This window comes from Oryctolagus cuniculus, chromosome 13 (assembly GCF_051225735.1).
Source record: "Oryctolagus cuniculus isolate XC-2025 breed Fujian yellow rabbit chromosome 13, ASM5122573v1, whole genome shotgun sequence".
In the NCBI taxonomy this organism is placed as follows: Eukaryota; Metazoa; Chordata; class Mammalia; order Lagomorpha; family Leporidae; genus Oryctolagus; species Oryctolagus cuniculus.
In genome coordinates, this window is record NC_142879.1 from 67,971,351 (window position 1) to 67,993,408 (window position 22,058).

Sequence of the window (22,058 nt, forward strand, 5' to 3'; positions counted from 1 at the left end):
AGAAGTGGTAGGCTGCCCAAGTCCCTGACCAAAATGTCCTAAGTACAAAGATAAGGGTATTTTCCTTTCATCTTTTTTTTTTCTGTATTGTTCCATTTCTAAATATCTTTATTCTAGGGGGAAGTATTTAAAAATCACATCTGAAATTATTTTGGTTATCGACAACATAAAGAATTATGAGGAGGACAGCAGGGTAGCAAAGCAGGTTAAACCACTGCCCGTGATGCCCACATCCCACATTGGAGTAGCTGTTCAAGTCCCTGCTGCTCTGCTTCTGATCCAGCTCTGTGCTAATGTGCCTGGGAAGGCAGATGAAGATGGCCTGAACATTTGAGTCCTTCCCACCCATGTGGGAGACCTGGATGGAGTTCTAGCCTCCTGGCTTCAGCCTGGAGCAGCCCTGGTAATTGCAGCCATTTGGGGAATAAGCCAGTGGATGGAAGATTCTCTCTCTCTTTCTCTCTCCTTTCTCTCTTTCTCTCTCTCACTGCCTTTCAAATAAATAAATAAATAAATCTTTTAAAGACAAGAATTATGTGATAACTATTAGATGCCCAACATGTGAGTGAGATATTCCAGCATGGTTGTAGTTTTTGCTGTATGCAAGTCTCCAATGTCTGGTTTTGCCTTTGCTTGTTGTTCTTTGGCAACTGTAAGCTCTTTAGTAGCAGGGAGTCTTTCACAACGGAAACAAGATCTCTACTCTCTGTGATTTGCATAATAGTGATTCCCAACATAATTTTAGTTTGGTGAGGGGTAGGTTCACAGTAACAAAAATGTTTGTATCTCATGTCATCAAACGGGCAGAGGAGACTCAGGTGTAGAACAAGCACACTTGAAAATTTTGTGGAAGATGTTCATATTTTTTGTTTCATTTATCCATAACCTTTTTGAAATACCCCTATATTAGGGAGGATCTAAAGAATGGATTGTTCACTTTAGGACTTCAGTAAGTCTTCAAATGCAATGACAAACAATTTAAGTTGTCCAAACCTTCTTTTAAAACTGCATTTTTGTATTCTTATGCTTATGCTTGGATAGAGAATAGGATTATGTTGTTAAGATGCATTACAGATGGATGTTTGATCTAGTAGTTAAGATACTGGTTAGGGTGTCCATGACCTGGGTTTGTTTCTTTTGTAAAGATGCATCTGTTTATTTTGTTTGAAAGGTAGACTTAAGGACCAGAGGTTAGGGGATAAAATTCTATTAGCTGATTCACTCCCCAAAAGCCTACAACAGCCAGGGCTGGACCAGACTGTGGTGGAATGAGAAGGCCATGCCAAGGTGGCCACTGGCAAGCGAGCATCAGTTACTCAGGAATGGCTTTGAAACCCACCTGGCAATGGAGCCTGCCTGGCAACAGGCTGTGATTGGATGGCTTTGGAAACTGCCTGGCAACAGGCTGTGATTTGTTGGGGCACAGACTGCCCCTTGACCAGATTGGCTGGTCTTGGCTATATAAGATGTTGTACCAACTGAAATAAACGAGTCTGCAGGCTGCTCGCCTCAAGCCTGCTTTCTCTGGACTCCCGGGGTCTGTGTGGTGACTCCGCACCTCTTGCCTGCAGCTCCTCTCAGAAACAATCCACTGCAACATTGTTGAGAAATCAACTGCAACACCAGACTAAACCCCATCTGCGTTTGCCATGATGGTAGCAGGGCCCCAAGCACTTGCACTATCATCATCCACTGTCTTCTCAGGCACAATAGCAGGAACTGCATCAGCATGCACTCAAAGTGGCCCACTGCAGGCATCCCAAGCAATGGCTTAATTCACTGTATCATAATACACACCCACCCTTTAACCTTCTGAAAAGGTTATGAATAAATGAAACAAAACCCCACCCCACACATCCACACATCTGGGCTTCTGACTTCATCTTCCTGCTAATGTACACCCTGGGAGGCAGTAGTAATGGGTAAGTAATTGGTTCCTTGCCACTCACATGAGAGGCCTAAACTGGCTTCTCAGATCCTGGCTTTGCCTCCAGCCAGGGGTGATTGTGGAAATCAGGAGAGTGAATCAGTGAATGGGAGCTCTGTCTGTATCTGACTCTTTTTGTGTGCATGTGCTTGTGTGTGTGTATGTGTGTGTGTGTGTGCACCTTCGTGCCTTGTGGATTAAAAAGCAGATACAATGTTAGCAAAATGTCCTTATATTTTCTTTCATTCATCAAATATTACTCTGGATTTTGCAGTGACCTGACACTGCTACACTTGATCTTAGCCAAAAGGCTGAGAAGTGATGACTCAACACTGCTATGGGCCCAGAGTTATATAGAAGGCAGACAGTCTTACTGCCAGGGACAGCTGTACAACTGAGTGACTTCATCAGACCTAAGAATCAGGGACAAAACTTGGGTCTTTCAGTGGAATGAGCCTCGTAGTGAGGGAGGTTTGAGTTTCAAGCAGGCCAGTGTAATTACTTAGGGGTTCATGGCTGCTGGGCTCAGTGCCCCCATAGCAGGTCAGCCTCCCTTTTGTTTCAGAGGCAGCAGCCTGGGTGTCTCATCATCTTCAGGCTTCTGCTGGCACTTGCCCTTGGCAACCAGAGACCAGGTGAAAGCTAAACTCCACCACTGGGAAAACATTCAGAAAACATGCCATACTAATGATGGGTAAATGGCATGCTCTTCCTTGAAGAAATGCCTGCACTACATCAGGGATTAATGCAATGCCTCTACCTTTACAGAAGATCAATATGAGACCTGGCAATTGAACAGCATTTCTGTATCTTTTTTTTTTTTTTACAATCCTTGGACTACTTTTTTTTGTAGCTTGTTTGTATGTGTTGCAAATATAATTACACAGTTGGACAAAGACAGATATGGTGCTAAAGAGTTGGAGATAATTATTAATAATTACAAATATAATTTAAACACTGGTTTAAAGTCAAATTGTGAGATTTTTTTTTAACTTTTATTTAATGAATATAAATTTCCAAAGTACGGCTTATGGATTACAATGGCTTATAAAAATGCAGTTGAAGGTATTTTTCCACTCTGTTATTCAAAGTCCTTTATATAAATTCTGTTGATTGCAACCCCACACTATCTCTCACAGTAAATTTCTGCTTAAGTCTGATTCCAAGGAAAATGCTGTCTTGACTGATGAATCCATGCACTTTCTGTTTTTAGAGAACATCCAGTATAAGCCCATGTCCTTCTCATTGTCTTAGCTGGCACAAACTCAGAGCCCAATGAGCCACCCAAGGGTCACCTGCTCAACCCAGGTACCTGGCACATGCCCTGCCCCTCCCCCTCTGGAAGATCTATATGGATTTGCCCTTTAAGACTTTCCTTGGACAGTAAGGCCCCCTGAACTCCACCCAGTGGGTAAGGTACAAATCTAACAGTGATGAGTTTTTGTGTATGTTTACCTGTGCCCCTATCTGTTCATCTCTCCGGCTGACATAACAAAGTGAAACTCATGTCTCTTGAATGAGTGGTGGTTAGACATTCATCTTACTTGTGCTTGAGAGTAAAATTATAAATAAAATATTATTGGAATACTGACAATTCCACTTCCCCCGACCACACTCTATACCACTCAAAGGGAAATAGAAAAGGGGTGAGACGTAGACCTTGGCCCTGGATGTTACCAATCCAGCTGGGGTGGACCATCTACACTTACCCTTACATCCCTTTCCCACCTATATTCACCAGGAAACGACCCGTGAGCATTCACCAGTTATTTGAAAATACACATTAATGATGGCAGCTCTTCACTTGCCAAGAACATCCTCCAGAGTTAATGCTTCCTCCAAAAGGTGGACATGCAGCTCTGTCATGTGCACACTGCGGAAGTGGGGAGGACTCAGGGCTTGGCCTCAAGTTCTGGAGGTCTGAAAAGGGGCAACGGCAATCTCATGTATTTCTATACTCCAGGAAAATATTAGTTCCTCAGCAGTAGTAACAAAGTCCCACCATGACCCCAAAGAGAAAAGAGACTTTTTTTGGTCTTGGAATTCAGAAAAGATTTTATCAAGGGGGTAACACTGGGCAGAAGGAAGATCTGTATCAAGCAAACAGGATGTGAAGAGCAGGTGCTGGGTGTGGTCCAGGGTAGTGGAAAATCCACTCATCTTATATGGAGGTTATAGCTATAGGAGAGCAAAGTTTTAATTATTTACTGTTGTAATCAAAAGGAAACTATTAAATGTCTCTGTGCAGGAGAGTAAGCATTAAACTTGTGCTTTGGGAGCATGAAGGCAGAGACATAATTTGAGGTACCTTGGTAACAGTTCTAACAACTTACAGGACAAATACTATCCCCCAACCAGGACTTGTTCACAGGAAAGAGGAAAGAGAAATCATGAATGATGCAGATGTGGGAAAGATGGTTGACAACATAATTTGGCCACTGATGATATGTTGACCCTGAGTTTGCGAGGAGCCTGATGGAGCCCAAGAGCGTAAGTGCATTGGGAGGGGTTGGATGCAAGGCACAAGGGAGCCAACAGCAAGCTTTTCATGTGGACTGTGAGCTGTGCCAAGGGTGAGGTGCAGAGGGGAGGCACAGTGAGCAATGAGGGAGGGGAAGGTTGTGGAGTGAGGGCTTAACATTTCCTAAGCCCCAGGGAGCAGGTTGTTTTGGAGGTGATCATAGCTCCTACAAGACCCCTGAGTCACATGCAGGGGAGAGGCCTGCCAGAGCTTTGGCAATCACATCTTCAGTACTAGCCTGCAGCACCCAAGCAATGCCTGGGATTGGCCGGGCTCAGGCCCCATGGTGGAAGCAAGATGAAGAGCATGGAGGAGAAGAGATGAGCTTCCTTCTTCCACCCCTTCTCTGGCTGAGGGATACAGGCAACAAGGGTTGTGACAGCAGTGGGATCCATGGAATGTCTTATACCCCAAGTGCCAAGTGTCAGGCCATGGAGTGGGTGTCTTACCAAGTGCCAAGTGTCACTGCTATGCACTGTGTCTCACTGAATGCTTACAATAACATGAACTGTGACAATCACCACTCTCTAAGTAGGAAGAGTGAGGTGCCCGTGGATCACCCAGGTGACACAGAGCTGGCCTTCGTGACCTGGCATGCTCTGGAGAGAGGCAGTCTGTACAGTTGATTCTCATTATTTGTTCTGCTCTATAAAGTCACCCCAATTACAAGTTCAGTGAATTCAGAAGCCTTGCTCCTAAGGGAAATGTGAGGTTGAGCTCCTGCAAGCATCCAGTCACAATGTTTTTGTCTACTATCTTGATTTTACCATGCATTTCTGTTTACAATCACCATGCTTCCTGGAAATATATCATTGATTCATTAACAACAAACTCACAGCCAACAGCACCACAGCTTGTGCCTGAACAAAGCTTATCTACACACATTTTCTCTGGAAAGTGCATCACGAGGATTGTTGGGAAGATGGTGGAACAGGGAGGGAGCACACCGATGGTCCGGGAAGGGAAGGTTCAAAGAGGGGTGAGAATTTATAGTTTCAGGGAAAAGAAAGCTCTTCCAAAACTGGGGAGACAGGGTGGACCTGCGAGGAGGACACGGACGCCTGAAGCGTAGGACACCAGCAGGAGTGTGTACGCACCAGCGCTGGAAGCCGAGGTGAGACAGGGTGCTTGCCCAGCACTGCTGTAGCAGCCGCCGCCGCCGCTCCCCCAACACACCCTGGGAATGACACTGAGACACGCACCACTGAGTGGGGGAGGAAATAGAAAACGGAACAGAGTGAGTAGCGCCTGCGGAAAGAGTGCACAATTCAGGGGGATGAATTGAAGGACTAAACAAGTGAAGATCCCTTGCTGCCTCGACCCTCCCCCAAAACGGAGCTGCAGTGGTGGGAAGCAGCCATCTTTTTTGTTTACATTTGGGCTTAAAGGAGAACTGCCTCTGCCTCCACATTAACCTTCGGAGGCGGAGCCCAAAGGTGGAGTGGAGCGACAGGACACTCCTCGCGCAGGGGCAGGCAGCCAGGGAGGGCAGCTCAAAGCCCTGACACCAGTCTACTCAAGTTACCAGAAGAAAAAAAATTGAATAGCACCTGCGTAAAGAGGGCAGAATCCAGGGGGATGAACTGAGGGATCAAAAACGCAGGATCCTTAGGAGCCACCCAAACCACAATCAGAGCTGCAGTGGGCAGAGGGCAGCCATCTTGTTTGTTTACATTCGGGCTTAAAGGAGGCTGGCCTCTGCTTTGAAGGAGGAAGCAGCAGGGGCAGAGTCCAAAGGTGGTCTGGAGCTACTTGACACTCCTCACACAGGAGGTGTAGTGAGAGAGAGCCGCTGAGCAATGAACCCCAGGCACAAACATGTAAGGGCTAACACAGGAACAAGGAAACCGGCCCCAAACGGGTGGAGATTAGCACCTCAAAGCCCCGACACCAGCCCACTCAAGTTACAAAAAAATAATGAATAAATAAATAAATAAATAGAAATAAATAAACAAGCTCTAGAAGGCAGAGCAGCCTGCTTACACTGGATATTGGTACAGACTCACAGCAGCCTATAGCAGAAGAAAATCAACCTGAAAAGCCACCCAGATGGAATACCAAAAAAAACAAAACAAAAACCCACAATAAGAATATAGAATAACATATAAACTCGCCAATGGAGCAGGCTAAACCAACCATAACAGAGGCTGAAGAAGAAGAAGAATTTGAAACCATGCCAGAAAAAGAATTCGGAAAATTAATAATCAGATTACTTAGAAATAATGAGAAACAGTGTCAAGAGCTGAACAAAAAACAAGCCTAAGGATTAGAGATCCTAAAGAGAAGCCAGAATGAAATACTGGAAATGAAAAACTCAATTGACCATATAAAAAAACACTGTGGAATCCCTCGGAAATTGAACAGATGAAATAGAAGACCAAATATCAGAATTCGAAGACAAACTTCCAGAAATAATACAGTCAGTTCAAACACAGAAGAAGAAATTAAAAAATATGCTCAGAGACCTACAAGATTCAATCAAATGGTGTAATGTTCGGATAATAGGAGTCCCCGAGGGGGGGTGGAAAGAGAGAATGGATTGGAAGCTGTTTTCAATGAAATAATATCAGAAAACTTCAAACAAAGGTAGCTGGATAACAACAGGCAAATTCAACAGATAGCCAGGACTCCGAACAGGGTAGACCAGAAGAGAAATTCACTGTGACACATTGTGGCAAAACTCAGCTCAGTGACACACAAAGAACAAATCCTAAAATGTGCCAGAGAAAAACGACAAATCATATCCAGGGGTAAGTTAATCAGATTCACCCCAGACTTCTCATCACAAACACTACAGGCAAGGAGACAATGGCATGATATAGTTCAAGTTTTAAAAGACAAACAATGCCAACCTAGAATACTATACCCTGCAAAGCTATCATTTATGATTGAAGGGGAAATAAAGATCTTCCAAGATCAAAAAAGAGAATCCATCTATATGCTGCCTTCAGGAGACACACCTTATCAGCAAAGATGCATGCAGACTGAAAGTGAAAGGATAGAAAAAGATACTCCAAGTTAACAGAAATCAAAAAAGAGCTGGTGTGGCCATCCTAATATGAGATAAAATAGACTTTAACATAAAAACTATTAAAAGAGACAGAGAAGGGAACTATATAATGATTAAAGGATCTATCCAACAGGAAAACATTACTATTATAAATGTATATGCACCTAATTACAGGGCGCCTGGCTACCTGAAAGAATTACTAAAGGATTTAAAGGGAGATATAGATTCAAATACAATAGTAACAGGGGACTTCAACACCCTACTCTCACCAATGGACACATCAACCAGACAGAAATTCAACAAGGAAACAACAGAGCTAATTGACACTATAGACCAAATAGACCTAAAAGATATCTTCAGAACCTTCCATCCCACAGCCACAGAGTTCATGTATTTCTCCCCAGTACATGGAATATTCTCTAGGATTGACCATATGCTAGGTCATAAAGGGAGCCTCAACAAATTCAAAAAAAATTGAAACTATACCATGCAGCTTCTCAGACCATAGTGCAGTGAAACTCGAAATCAACAACCCAAGAATCTCTACATGATATGCAAATATATGGAGAATGGACAACATGATCCTAAATGAACAGTGGGTCATCGAAGAAATTAAAAGAGAAATCAAAAGATTTCTAGAAACAAATGAAAATGATAACACAACCTATCAAAACCTGTGGGACACAGCAAAAGCAGTGCTAAGAGGAAAGGTTATAGCAATTGGTGCCTACATCAAGAAGCTGGAAAGGAACCAAACAAAAAAACTCTCCATGCACCTCAAGTATTTAGAAAAACAGCAACAAATCAAGCCCAAATCCAGAAGGAGGAAAGAAATACTAAAGATCAGAGAAGAAATAAACAGAATTGAAACAAAAAAAGAACAATACAAAAGATCAACAAAACCAGGAGCTGGTTCTTTGAAAAAATAAACAAAATCGACACACCATTGGCCCAACTAACCAAAAAAAGGAGAGAGAAGACCCAAATCTGTAAAATCAAAGATAGTAATAGAAATTAACAACAGACACAACAGAAATAAAAAGAATCATCAGAAACCAGTATAAAGAGATGTATGCTAACAAATTGGGGAACCTGGATAGATTTCTGGACACATACAACCTTCCTAAACTGAGCCGTGAAGATATAGAAAATCTAAACAGACCCATAACCATGGAAGAAATTGAATCAGTAATAAACGCACTACCGGCCGGCGCCGCGGCTCACTAGGCTAATCCTCCGCCTAGCGGCGCCGGCACACCGGGTTCTAGTCCCGGTCGGGGCGCCGGATTCTGTCCCGGTTGCCCCTCTTCCAGGCCAGCTCTCTGCTGTGGCCAGGGAGTGCAGTGGAGGATGGCCCAGGTGCTTGGGCCCTGCACCCCATGGGAGACCAGGAAAAGCACCTGGCTCCTGGCTCTTGCCATCGGATCAGCGCGGTGCGCCGGCCGCAGCGCGCCGGCTGCGGCGGCCATTGGAGGGTGAACCAACGGCAAAGGAAGACCTTTCTCTCTGTCTCTCTCTCTCACTGTCCACTCTGCCTGTCAAATAAATAAATAAATAAATAAACGCACTACCGAAAAAGAAGAGCCCAGGACCGGATGGCTTCACCACCGAATTTTACCAGACATTTAGAGAACAACTAACCCCAGTTCTTCTCAAATTATTCAAAACGATTGAAAGGGAGGGAATCCTACCAAATTCTTTCTACAAAGCCAATATCACCTTAATTCCTAAGCCCGGAAAAGACACAACAGAAAAAGAAAACTACAGACCTATCTCCCTGATAAACATAGATGCAAAAACACTCAACAAAATTCTGGCAAACCGAATCCAACTGCACATCAGAAAGATCATTCACCTGGACCAAGTGGGATTTATCCCTGGTGTGCAGGGATGGTTCAATATTAGAAAGTCAATCAATGAAATACATCACATTAATAAATTGAGAAACAAAAATCATATGATTATCTCAATAGATGCAGAGAAAGCATTTGACAAAATACCACACCCTTTCATGATGAAAACCCTAAGCAAATTGGGGTTAGAAGGAACATTCCTCAACACAATTAAGGCAGTCTATGATAAACCAAAGGCCAGCATCATATTGAATGGGGAAAAGTTGGAGGCATTTCCATTGAAACCTGGCACCAGACAGGGATGCGTGCTCTCACCATTGCTATTCAATAGAGTCCTAGAATTGTTAGCCAGGGCCATCAGGCAAGAAAAAGAAGTTAAAGGGATACAAATGGGAAAGAGGAAGTTAAACTATTCCTATTTGCAGATGACATGATACTATATATAGGGGACCCGATAAACTCCTATAAGAGACTATTGGAACTCATAGAAGAGTTTGGTAAAGTAGCAGGATACAAAGTCAACGCTCAGAAATCAACATCCTTTGTATACACAGACAATGCCAGGGCCGAGGAAGAACTTCTAAGATCAATCCCATTCACCATACCCACAAAAACAATAAAGTACCTTGGAATAAATTTATCCAAGGATGTCAAAGACCTCTATAATGAAAACTACAAAACACTAAAGAAAAAAATAGAAGATGACACAAAAAATGGAAAAACCTACCATGCTCATGGATTGGAAGAATCAATATCATCAAAATGTCCATTCTCCCAAAAGCAATTTACAAGTTCAATGCAATACCAATCAAAATACCAAAGTCATTCTTCAAAGACCTAGAAAAAACGATGCTGAAATTCATATGGAGAAACAGGAGACCGAGAATAGCTAAAGCAATCCTTTACAATAAAAACAAGGCAGGAGGCATCACAATTCCAGACTTCAAGACATACTACAGGGCAATTAAAATCAAAACAGCCTGGTACTGGTACAAAAACAGATGGGTAGATCAATGGAACAGAATAGAAACACCAGAGATCAATCCAAACATCTATAACCAACTCATGTTCGACAAAGGACCTAAAACCAACCCCTGGAACAAGGACAGCCTCTTCAACAAATGGTGCTGGGAAAACTGGATGTCCACATGTCGCAGTATGAAGCAAGACCCCTACCTTACACCTTATACAAAAATCCACTCAACATGGATCAAAGAACTAGAGATGCACCATGACACCATGAAACTGATTGAGAGCATAGGGGAAACCCTTCAAGATATTGGAACAGGCGAAGAATTCCTGGAGAAGACCCCAGAGGCACGAGTAATCAAAGATAATATAAACAAATGGAATTACCTCAAATTGAAGAGTTTCTTTACAGCAAAGGAAACAGTCAGGAAAGTGAAGAGGCAACCAACAGGATTGGAGGCGTTATTCGCAAACTACACAACAGATAAAGGATTAACAACTAGAATCTAGAAAATGATCAAAAATACCACAGAACCAAAACAAACAACCCAATAGAAAATGGGCCAAGGACCTTAACAGACATATTTCAAAAGAGGAAATCCAAATGGCCAACAGACACATGAAAAAATGCTCAGGATCCCTAGCCATCAGGGAAATGCAGATCAAAACCACAATGAGGTTTCACCTCACTCCAGTTAGATTGGCTTACATACAGAAATCAACCAACAACAGATGCTGACAAGGATGTGGGGGAAAAGGGACACTAATCCACTGTTGGTGGGAATGCAAACTGGTAAAGCCACTATGGAAGTCAGTTTGGAGAGTCCTCAGAAACCTGAATATAGCACTACCACAGGACCCAGCCATCCCACTCCTTGGAATATACCCAAATGGAATTAAAGGGGAGAAAAAAAGAGCCATTTGCACCTCAATATTTGTTGCAGCTCAATTCACAATAGGTAGGACATGGAATCAACCTAAATGCCCATCAACGGATGACTGGATAAAGAAACTATGGGATATGTACTCTATGGAACACTATACAGCAGTAAAAAACAATGAAATCCGGGCATTTACAACAAAATGGAAGAAGCTGGAAAACATCATGCTGAGTGAAATTAGCCAGTCCAAAACGGAAAAATATCAGATGTTCTCTCTGATCAATGGCAACTAAACAAGCATCTAAAATGATACCCATTTAAGTGACATGGACACTATGAGAGACAATGACATGAGCAGCCCTGATCTAGACTGTTGAGGAACAACTTACTATTTTATTCCTTTTAGTATTTTTGCTGTTGTTGTTGTTGCTCTGTTTGTTCTACATAAGACCACTGGTTGAACTCTGTAATCAATGCACAATCATTCTTAGGCGTTAAAAATTAACAGAAAAGTGATCTCTGTTAAACATAGGAGTGGGAATGAGAGAGGGAGGAGATATATAGGTTGGCACAGGCTCACTCGGACTTACCTCCAATGGTGGAACTAGAAATGTGCCAGGGGATTTCAGCTCAGTCTTACCAAGGAGGCAGGTACCAATGCCAGTGCACTTGGTAAAGTGATAAGTATAAATACACAACCGATCAAAAAGATAGGGTAAGTGTCAAAGGGATTTCACAAATAAGAACAGTGTAAGCAAATAATGAAGGATAGAATTAAAAGGCAGAGTATGATCCTGCGGGGGAAGCAGGACACACAGCAGACTCATAGAATGGCAAATGCCCAAAACAGCACTCCTGCCTCAGAATCAACCCTTGGGACATTCGGATCTGGCTAAAAGGTCCATGAGATTCTCACAGGCATGGGAAGCCATGACACGGTGGCAAAAAACAATCTAAATGAAAGATCCTAGTGAGCAAGACCCCAGTAGAAGGAACAGGCCATCAAGGAGGGAGGCGCCTTTCTCTGAAGGGAGGAAGGAACCTCCACTGTGATACGGCCTTGACTAAACAAGTTCAGAGCTGATGAACTCAAGGGGCTTCCATAGCCTAGACAGCTCATAACAAGAGTCTCGGGTGATTGCTGATGTCATAAATAAGAGTGCCAATTGTTAAATCAACAACAGGAGTCACTGAGTACAGGCTCCCCACGTAGGATCTCTGTCCTTAATATGTTTTATTATGAAACTTATAAACAACACTACTAGTCGAACAATACCCTATACCTTGTGTGATTGTGTGAGTGCAGCCTGTTGAAATCCTTGCTTAGTGTATACTAAGTTGATCTTCTGTATATGAAGGTAATTGAAAATGAAACTCGATGAAGGGAGGGATGGGAGAGGGAGTGGGAGAGGGGAGGGCCACAGGAGGGAGGGAGGTTTGGGGGGGAGCCACAACAATACAAAAGTTGCACTTTGTAGGCCGGCGCCGTGGCTCAATAGGCTAATCCTCCACCTTGCGGCGCCGGCACACCGGGTTCTAGTCCCGGTCAGGGCGCCGGATTCTGTCCCGGTTGCCCCTCTTCCAGGCCAGCTCTCTGCTATGGCCAGGGAGTGCAGTGGAGGATGGCCCAGGTGCTTGGGCCCTGCACCCCATGGGAGACCAGGAAAAGCACCTGGCTCCTGGCTCCTGCCATCGGATCAGCGCGGTGCGCCGGCTGCAGCGGCGGCCATTGGAGGGTGAACCAACGGCAAAGGAAGAGCTTTCTCTCTGTCTCTCTCTCTCACTGTCCACTCTGCCTGTCAAAAATAAAAAAAAAAAAATAAAAAAAAAAGTTGCACTTTGTAAATTCACATTTATTAAATAAAAAAATAACTTATGGGGAGGAAAAAGCCATTGTAATTCATAAACTGAACTTTGGAAATTTTATATCTATTAAATAAAAGTTAAAAAAACAAATACATAATTGTAGCTGCAAAAAAATGTTTGATTAACATATATGGGGTATGAATTCACAATTTTTTGTGCTAAAATAAACATGTCTTTTAATTGCATTTTTCCATGAAAAAAAAAAAAGAAAGTGCATCACTGCCCTCCTGTTCTGAGGTACATGAGGCAGCACAGTAGACAAATCCACACACACAGAATCTCTGAATGATGAAGATCCACCGTGCTCATGACCTGAGCCATTCATGAGCTTTCTTGCCATTCATGAGCTTCCAAGAGGGAACCTGTGGAGAAGCACTCATGCTGTATCTTGCTTGCTCCTGGATTTTCCCCTTGGTTTTGAAGTCAGCCTTTCCCTGGCTTCCCAGAGAGTGACTCCTTGTAGGGAAGTTACAAGCCCTGAGGGTGTGGCCCTCAGTAGAAGTGCCAGGCTTGGAGCCAGGTCTTCCTGGAGTGCCCAGTCTGAAGGACAGCTGACTGGCCAGGGCTGGAGGACTGGGAAACAGCTATAGCCTCTGCCTCTCCCTGTGTAGATTCACCGCTTGCTACTCTGCAATGAGGGTGGGAACAGTCTTTCTCTTGCTGACATTATCGGTGACATACTGCTCAGGAGTGGCGCATGTTACAGGATGTGGCAGGTTAAGGTAAGTTTCTCGAATCAGAGACATCCAAGTTTACTACTGATTCAGCCCCTTAACCTACCATGTGAATCCTATGAATATATTAATCTAGTCAATCTTTAGTTTCTTTGTAAGATGATGGGTAACAGTTAAGTCTGCTTCTTAGAATCTTGTGAAGATTAAGTGTGCTAATTTGTGAAAAGTGCTTAGGACAAGCCCTATCATATGTATGCACTAGTAAATAGTTTTAAACAGTTTTTATATATAAATTCAAAAAATAGTCTTTGACCTTTTTTTACCCTACATAACTTAATGAGTGAGTATGGACTTTGGAGTGATGATCATAATGATCTCAAACCTATTCCCATCTTCTCCTTTTTCTATCTGGGTGACTTTGGGCAAATTGTTTAACTTCATGGCATCTTAGCCTCCTAGGCTGTTAAAGAAGAAAAAAAGAAGCCCAATGGTCAGATTGGAGGATTAAAGGACATAACACACTTAACACAGCTACAGGGTGCAGGGGATGGGAGTCGTAGAGGGGAGATGAGGAATTCTGCTTGAGAAAGGCTCTTTGCTTCCTAATATTTCTGATTGGGATGTTGCCTGGGCTCATGGAAGAGGGTAACTGCAGGGAAGAGCCTGTGCTTATGTATCATGTGTCTGCACTCATTAGTAAGACGCCCTGAGCTGCTGGGAGGCCAACCACAATGACAGAAGACCCCAAAGGGACAGGCAGGTCTCCCTGTGGGCTTGCAGAAACAATGCTAGGAGGTTGCTTTACAACCAGCAATGTGTCTGCATGGTCACATCTCACTACAGGGGATGATTCAACCTGGGCGCTGCCCATGGGCACTTGGAATGGCCACCACATGCATGCCACGTCTTCTTATCAAGACACGCAGCGCTGACCCTCATTCTGCAGCTGACCTTTCTTTCCCCATGGTCTCTCCTAGACATCTCCTTCCCCCAAGTTGTACAGGTGGATAAATCTTCCTCTGGTAAATCTGCATGCTGGGAAAATTGGCTGGCCTTGCTAAGTGTGATTGGAGCTGTTTGTTTTTAAGCTGCACATAAGTATCAGGAGAGATTTATAGCACTTTCCTTTTTGCCGAATCAACCCACTGGAAGCCATTAAAGTTTTATTGTTCTCTTCAGATGCCTGGCCAGAGTGGAATTGAGGGGGTCTGTAGTTGGAAAAACTCTTTCTTCCCTTGTCTTATTCACAGGGAGCATTGTAGGGCTGGGCATAAAAGGGATACATCGTTTTGGCCCCAACACATTTCCAAACTGTGCTGAGCTCTCACAATGTCTGTTCCATGTGGATCACTCTGCAGGCTGAGCCTTCCCACTCCTATCAAGACCTCCCCAAGGTCCCACCTCTTGCAGGAAGTCCTCTTGGGTTAACCAAAGAGAGGACGTGAACTTTCCTGACCCTCTCTTTACCCCCGTTGCCTGCACCACAAGCCCCTTTTCAGCTCATTTATCTTTGCACCAGCTTCTGACTTCCCTCTTCTTCTGACTTGCAGCTGCCTCTCAGTGTTGGGTAAATGCACAGATGTTGTGGTCACAAAGCCTTAAATTGTGGAATCCTAAAACTGGAATAAGTATTAGAGATCCTTTCATTTAACATAAGCATTTCCATTTTGTCAGGCTTGCACAGTGATTGAGGTATTCTTAATGCCTGCCTTGAAGAAAGCCTTTGCAGGAGACAGTCTCATACCAGATTCTGTGGCATCAGCTTTCTCCCACTCTCTGTTTGGGCGTTGAGCTGAGATAGGTAGACACGGCTTGGTTTCCACTGGGGGAAGATAGGTCATCCCTTGTTAATCAGAAATCATAATTATTTCACATTTCTTGTGTGCTGGGCACCAGAGATGTTCCTGAGACAACAGAGCTGTTGGCCCTACATCTGGGGGGCCCACGGCACGTCTGGAATGAGAGGATGGCCTGGGCTTTGCAGCCATGGACTCAAGCAGATGGAGAAGCAGAGCCTCAAGCAAAAATCTATCTTCAACACATAAAGAGACTACATGCAGTAATAACAGTAGTGATAATAACAACAATTAACACTTGAACATCTAAATACGTAGATTATTTCACTTTTATCCTGATGGAAATGTCACAAGCTAAGTTTTAGCTGCACATTATCTTTAAGGACAGCAGAGCTTTTCAAAAGGGGATAGGATACCTGGCCCTAACTTGAACCTCAGGAAGTGGCTGGGCCCAGACTGGATGCTGGCCGAAAGCTCCACGTATTGCACCCTCTCTGTTCTGTCTCACTGCAAGCCCCGTTCCCCCAGGAGGGCTTTCACACTCATCTATTTTTCAGTGTCATTTCAAGCAGATGTCTAGTCTTGCATACACAGTTTCGTTTTAAGTATTAAAGCTTTAGATAGAATATAAAATTTTAGCATTGGGTAGAGGAAGCTTGACATTCATGTCTGTCTCGAAAGAAGTCACTTCCCAGAGGGAGCTGGGTCAACTGTTACTCCTAACTCATTCCGGTTTTACAGGAATGACAGAAAAAATTGCAAAGGAATTGAGAGCTGAGGTCAGAGTTCTGGGTTCAAATTCTTGCCTCTGCCACTGGCTTGCAAACTGTTTAGCTTTCTGCATGCCTCAGTTTCTCCATGTATAACATGGGGATGATCAAAGAACTACTTTGCAGGCTTACTGTGTTGACCAATTACAAGTACACCTTTGAAACAGTAATGACTATTCCTGGCACATAATAAATCTTCAATAAAATTCTAATTTTTCATCTTCAAGTGTCCCAAGTCATTCTCAAACATTGTCACATTTAGCTTTGTAAACTGTCCTTGTGCCGTAATCTAATTAAGAGAGTACTCTCAGAGAATATGAAAGACACATGTTCTGAGGCACTGGAATGAACCCGGAGCAGAGCAGAGAATGTCAGATTCCTCGTTCTAGACTCGCTGGAGAAGCAGACGCCTTCTTGTTCTCCCTAGGAGCCCGGGTATTTCACAAAAGACAGGAATTCTAGTACTTTACAAGAAAGAGGATGATGTTTCTTGTCTGACTTCCTGTCTGGTATTTTGAGCATCTGAGGTCAGGGAAACGAGGACTCTGGGAACTGCCCTAGACGTTCATAACCAAGGCCAAATCTTCAAAGCCTCAGTTTCCGCATCATTGAATGGAGCTGTCATGAAGATCGAAGCCCTCTAGCCTCAGAGCTGCTAGCCTGGCGACTGGGACTAAGCAGCTGCCCACGTGTCCCCTAAAGCTGCTGCCCAACCCCAATGTCCAGGCTGCAGCACCAGACTAGAAAGCAGGATCCCTGAAGTTTCTTTCTGAGCTTGCATACTTGTCTGGTAGGTGATCAGATCCGTGGGCTCCACCAGGGCAAATCACACAGAGGCATGTGTGTCAGTTACTTGTGAATATGCAGGATGATGAATCATACCCAAACTTGGAGGATTCAAATAGCAAACTCATCATCTCACAGCTTCTGTGGATCAGGAATTTGAGAGAGGCTTCCGTTGATGTTTCTGCTTCCAAATCCCTCAAGAGATCCCAGCAGGGGTGGGCACGTGGCTTAGCAGTGAAGATGCTGGTTAAGTTGCCCTTATCCTATCTTGGACAGAATGCCTGGGTTCAAGCTCTGGCTCTATTCAAGATTCTAGGTTCTTCCCTAGATGTACCCTGGGAGGTGACAGGTGATGTTTCAGGTAGCTGTGTTCCTGCCACCCATGCGGGAGACCTGGACTGCATTTTTGACTCCTGACTGTGGCTTGGACCATCCTCAGCTGTTCCAGGCATTTGGTGTGTGAATCAGCAGATGGGCAATTTTTCTTTGTCTCAAATAAATAAAATGAAAGTCAGCTGAGGCTCCACATTTGAACCAACTCAGGGGCTGTCAGCTTGAACTTCACTCTCTCATCACAAGGGCCTCTCCATAGGCAGGTAGCCCCCTCCCCCACTCTAACCCAACCGAGCAGATGACACAAGAGGGAAATGAGTGGCATCGTGGCCTGCTATGAGTAGGCTCAGAGCCCTGTACCCTACTTCTACTTTGTGGTACCCTTTACAAATCACTGAATCCTGCTCACAAGCTATGAGGAGTCAGTTCCAAAAGGGCTCGAGTGCCTACAGGTGGAGACCACAGGGCCATCTTGGAGGCTGGCCTGCCTCTCTCTTTATTACCTCTTTTAACCCAGTGCTCTGGTCTTTCTTGCTCTCTCCTAAACTGTGCCTGCAACTCGGGCCTTCCTGTGGCTCTGGCTCTTGTCCAGCCCAGGCAGCCTGGAACAATTAAGCTACACAGACCAATTCAGACCTGACTGTCATGGGGAGAGTCATGCCTCCACAGCGAGGAACATTGGAGAGGGTTGTGGTAAGGGTGGGTGGCAGGAGGAGTTGCCCCCGAAAGATCATAACTGAATACAGTCGGGCTTTGCAGCATGCTCTCAGCCTCCCTCTAGGGATGCTTTGGTGAGGCATACAGAGGGCTTGCTTTTGGGGTAAGTGACGGGCACTAGGACTGATGAAAAGTGAAGCCAACAGAAATGAATTCCCTTGCATCTCAGTCTGATATTCAGTGCCAGAAAAGAGACAGAAAACAGGACCATGACTTTCATCCCTCATCTCATTGAGTTCACCCTTTAGTTTATTTAACGTGGTTCTTGCTAATTGTTGAGTGAGGTGTTAACATTTTCAACCCAAGTTCATGGTCTAAACTAACTTTTGACAGTTCCAAGCTTGTGGCTTGGAAAGGGAAGGAAGGAGAGGTGGACCCCAAACAGGTTCACTCCCTAAATGCGCACAATGGCTAGACTTGAACTGGAGCAAAATTGGGAGCTGGGGATGAGATCCAGGTCTCCCATGGGGTTAGCAGGACCCCAGTTACATGAGCCACCAGCATCTGCATAGGCAGGAAGCCAGAATCAGGAGCCAGATCTGGGTTCTGAACCCCAGGTATTTGATATGGCATGGGGTTATCTTTACTGGCATCTTAATCACAAGGCCAGATGCTCATCCCAGCAAATGTTTATTGAGCATTCACTAATATAACAAACTCTGACTCGGAGAAGCACTTGGTAGCATGGAAGCAAATGAGGTGTGATCTTGCCTTCAAACTGTTGACCTGAAGCAGGGAGTCCTATTCCTATGCTAATTCAAACTCCTACCTAGCTCTTCGACTATGCCTATTCACCTAACTTTTTTTTTTAACTTTTATTTAATGAATATAAATTTCCAAAGTACAGCTTATGGATTACAATGGCTTCCCCTCCCATAACTTCCCTCCCACCCGCAACCCTCCCCTTTCCCACTCCCTCTCCCCTTCCATTCACATCAAGATTCATTTTCAATTCTCTTTATACACAGATCAGCTTAGCATATATTAAGTAAAGATTTCAACAGTATGCACCCACATAGAAACACAAAGTGAACAATACTGTTTGAGGACTAGTTATAGCATTAAATCACAATGTACAGCACATTAAGGTCAGAGATCCTACATGAGAAGTACACAGTGACTCCTGTTGTTGACTTAACAAATTGACACTCTTGTTTATGGCGTCAGTAATCACCCTAGGCTCTAGTCATGAGTTGCCAAGGCTATGGAAGACTTTTGAGTTCACCAACTCTGATCATATTTAGACAAGGTCGTAGTCAGAGTGGAAGTTCTCTCCTCCCTTCAGAGAAAGGTACCTCCTTCTTTGATGACCCGTTCTTTCCACTGGGATCTCACTCGCGGAGATCTATCATTTAGGTCATTTTTTTTGCCGGAGTGTCTTGGCTTTCCATGCCTGAAATACTCTCATGGGCTTTTCAGCCAGAACTGAATGCCTTGAGGGCTGATTCTGAGGCCAGAGTGCTGTTTAGGACATCTGCCATTCTATGAGTCTGCTGTGTATCTCGCTTCCCATGTTGGATCGTTCTCTCCCTTTTTTATTCTATCAGCTAGTATTTGCAGACACTAGTCTTGTTTATGTGCTCACTTTGGCTCTTAGTCCTATCATTATGATCAATTGTGAAGAGCAATTGATCACTGGGACTAGTGAGATGGCATTGGTACATGCCACCTTGATGGGATTGAATTGGAATCCCCTGGTATGTTTCTAACTCTACCATTTGGGGCAAGTCAGCTTGAGCATGTCCCAAATTGCACATCTCTTCCCTCTCTTATTCCCACTCTTATATTTACCAGCAATCACTTTTCAGTTAAGTATCAACACTTGAGAATAACTGTGTATTGATTACAGTATTCAACCAAAAGTATTAAGTAGAACAAACAAAAAAAATACTAAGAGGGATAACGTATTAAGTTGTTCATCAATAGAGCAAGGGCTGATCAAGTCACCATTTCTCATAGTGTTCATTTCACTTTAACAGGTTTCCTTTTTGGTGCTCAGTTAGTTGTCACCGATCAGGGAGAACATATGATATTTGTCCCTTTGGGACCGGCTTATTTCACTCAGCATAATGTTATCCAAATTCCTACCAGGGATCACTTTTCAGTTAAAATTTAAACACCTAAGAATAATTGTGTGTTAATTACAGAGTTCAACCAATAGTACTAGAACAAAAAAAATACTAAAATGGATAAAGTATTACATTGTACATCAACAGTCAGGACAAGAGCTGATCAAGTCACTGTTTCTCATAGTGTCCATTTCACTTCAACAGGTTTCCCCTTTGGTGCTGTTAGTTGTCACCGATCAAGGAGAACATATGATATTTGTCCCTTTGGGACTGGCTTAGTTCACTCAGCATGATGTTTTCCAGATTCCTCCATCTTGTTGCAAATGACCGGGTTTCATTGTTTTTTGACTGCTGTATAGTATTCTATAGAGTACATGTCCCATAATTTCTTTATCCAGTCTACTGTTGATGGGCATTTGGGTTGGTTCCAGGTCTTAGTTATTGTGAATTGAGCTGCAATAACCATTAAGATGCAGACAGCTTTTTTGTTTGCCAATTTAATTTCCTTTGGGTAAATTCCAAGGAGTGGGATGGCTGGGTTGTATGGTAGGGTTATATTCAGGTTTCTGAGGAATCTCCAGACTGACTTCCATAGTGGCTTTACCAGTTTGCATTCCCACCAAAAGTGGGTTAGGGTCCCTTTTTCCCCACATTCTCTCCAGCATCTATTGTTGGTAGATTTCTGCATGTGAGCCATTCTCACCGGGGTGAGGTGAAACCTCATTGTGGTTTTGATTTTCATTTCCCTGATTGCTAGTGATCTTGAACATTTTTTCATGTGTCTGTTGGCCATTTGGATTTCCTCTTTTGAAAAATGTCTATTGAGTTCCTTGGCCCATCTTTTAAGTGTGTTGTTTGTTTGGATGTTGTGGAGTTTCTTGATTTCTTTGTAGATTCTGGTTATCAACCCTTTATCAGTTGCATTGTTTGCAAATATATTTTCCCATTCTGTCGGTTGCCTCTTCACCTTCCTGACTGTTTCTTTTGAAGTACAGAAACTTCTCAATTTAATGCAATCCCAAATGTTAATTTTGGCTTTGACTGCCTGTGCTTCTGGGGTGTTTTCCAAGAAGTCTTTGCCAGTACCTATATCTTGCAGGGTTTTTCCAATGCTCTCTAATAATTTGATGGTGTCGGGTCATAGATTTAAGTCTTTAATCCATGTTGAGTGAATTTTTGTGTAAGGTGAAAGGTAGGGGTCTTCCTTCATGATTCTGCACGTGGAAATCCAATTTTCCCAGCACCATTTATTGAGTAGACTGTCCTTACTCCAGGGATTATTTTTGGATCCTTGATGTAGATGGATCCTCGGCTGTAGATGTTTGGATTGATTTCTGGTGTTTCTATTCTGTTCCATTGGTCTATCCATCTGTTTCTGTACCAGTACCATGCTGTTTTGATAACAAGTGCCCTGTAGTATGTCCTGAAATCTGGTATTGTGATGCCTCCGTCTTTGTTTTTGTTGTACAAGATTGCTTTAGCTATTCAAGGTCTCCTGTGTCTCCATATGAATTTCAGCATAATTTTTTCCAGATCTGAGAATAAGGTCTTCAGTATCTTGATTGGTATTGCATTGAATGTATAAATTGCTTTTGGGAGAATGGACATTTTGATGATATTGATTATTCCAATCAATGAGCATGAAAGATTTTTCCCTTTTTTGGTATCCTCTTCTACTTCTTTCTTTAAGGTTTTGTAATTTTCATCGTAGAGATCTTTAACGTCCTTGGTTAAGTTTATTCCAAGGTATTTGATTGTTTTTGTAGCTATTGTGAATGGGATTGATCTTAGAAGTTCTTCCTCAGCCGTGGCATTTCCTTTGTATACAAAGGCTGTTGATTTTTGTGCATTGATTTTATATCCTGCTACTTTGCCAAACTCTTCTA

The 22,058-nt window shown here is 43.4% G+C and overlaps 1 protein-coding gene across 2 annotated transcripts in view; it reads right to left on the reverse strand.

The window, feature by feature from the left end:
• Positions 1-22,058, reverse strand: part of LOC103350904 (uncharacterized) — a 326,018-nt gene that overhangs the window by 213,903 nt on the left and 90,057 nt on the right. The window lies entirely within an intron of this gene.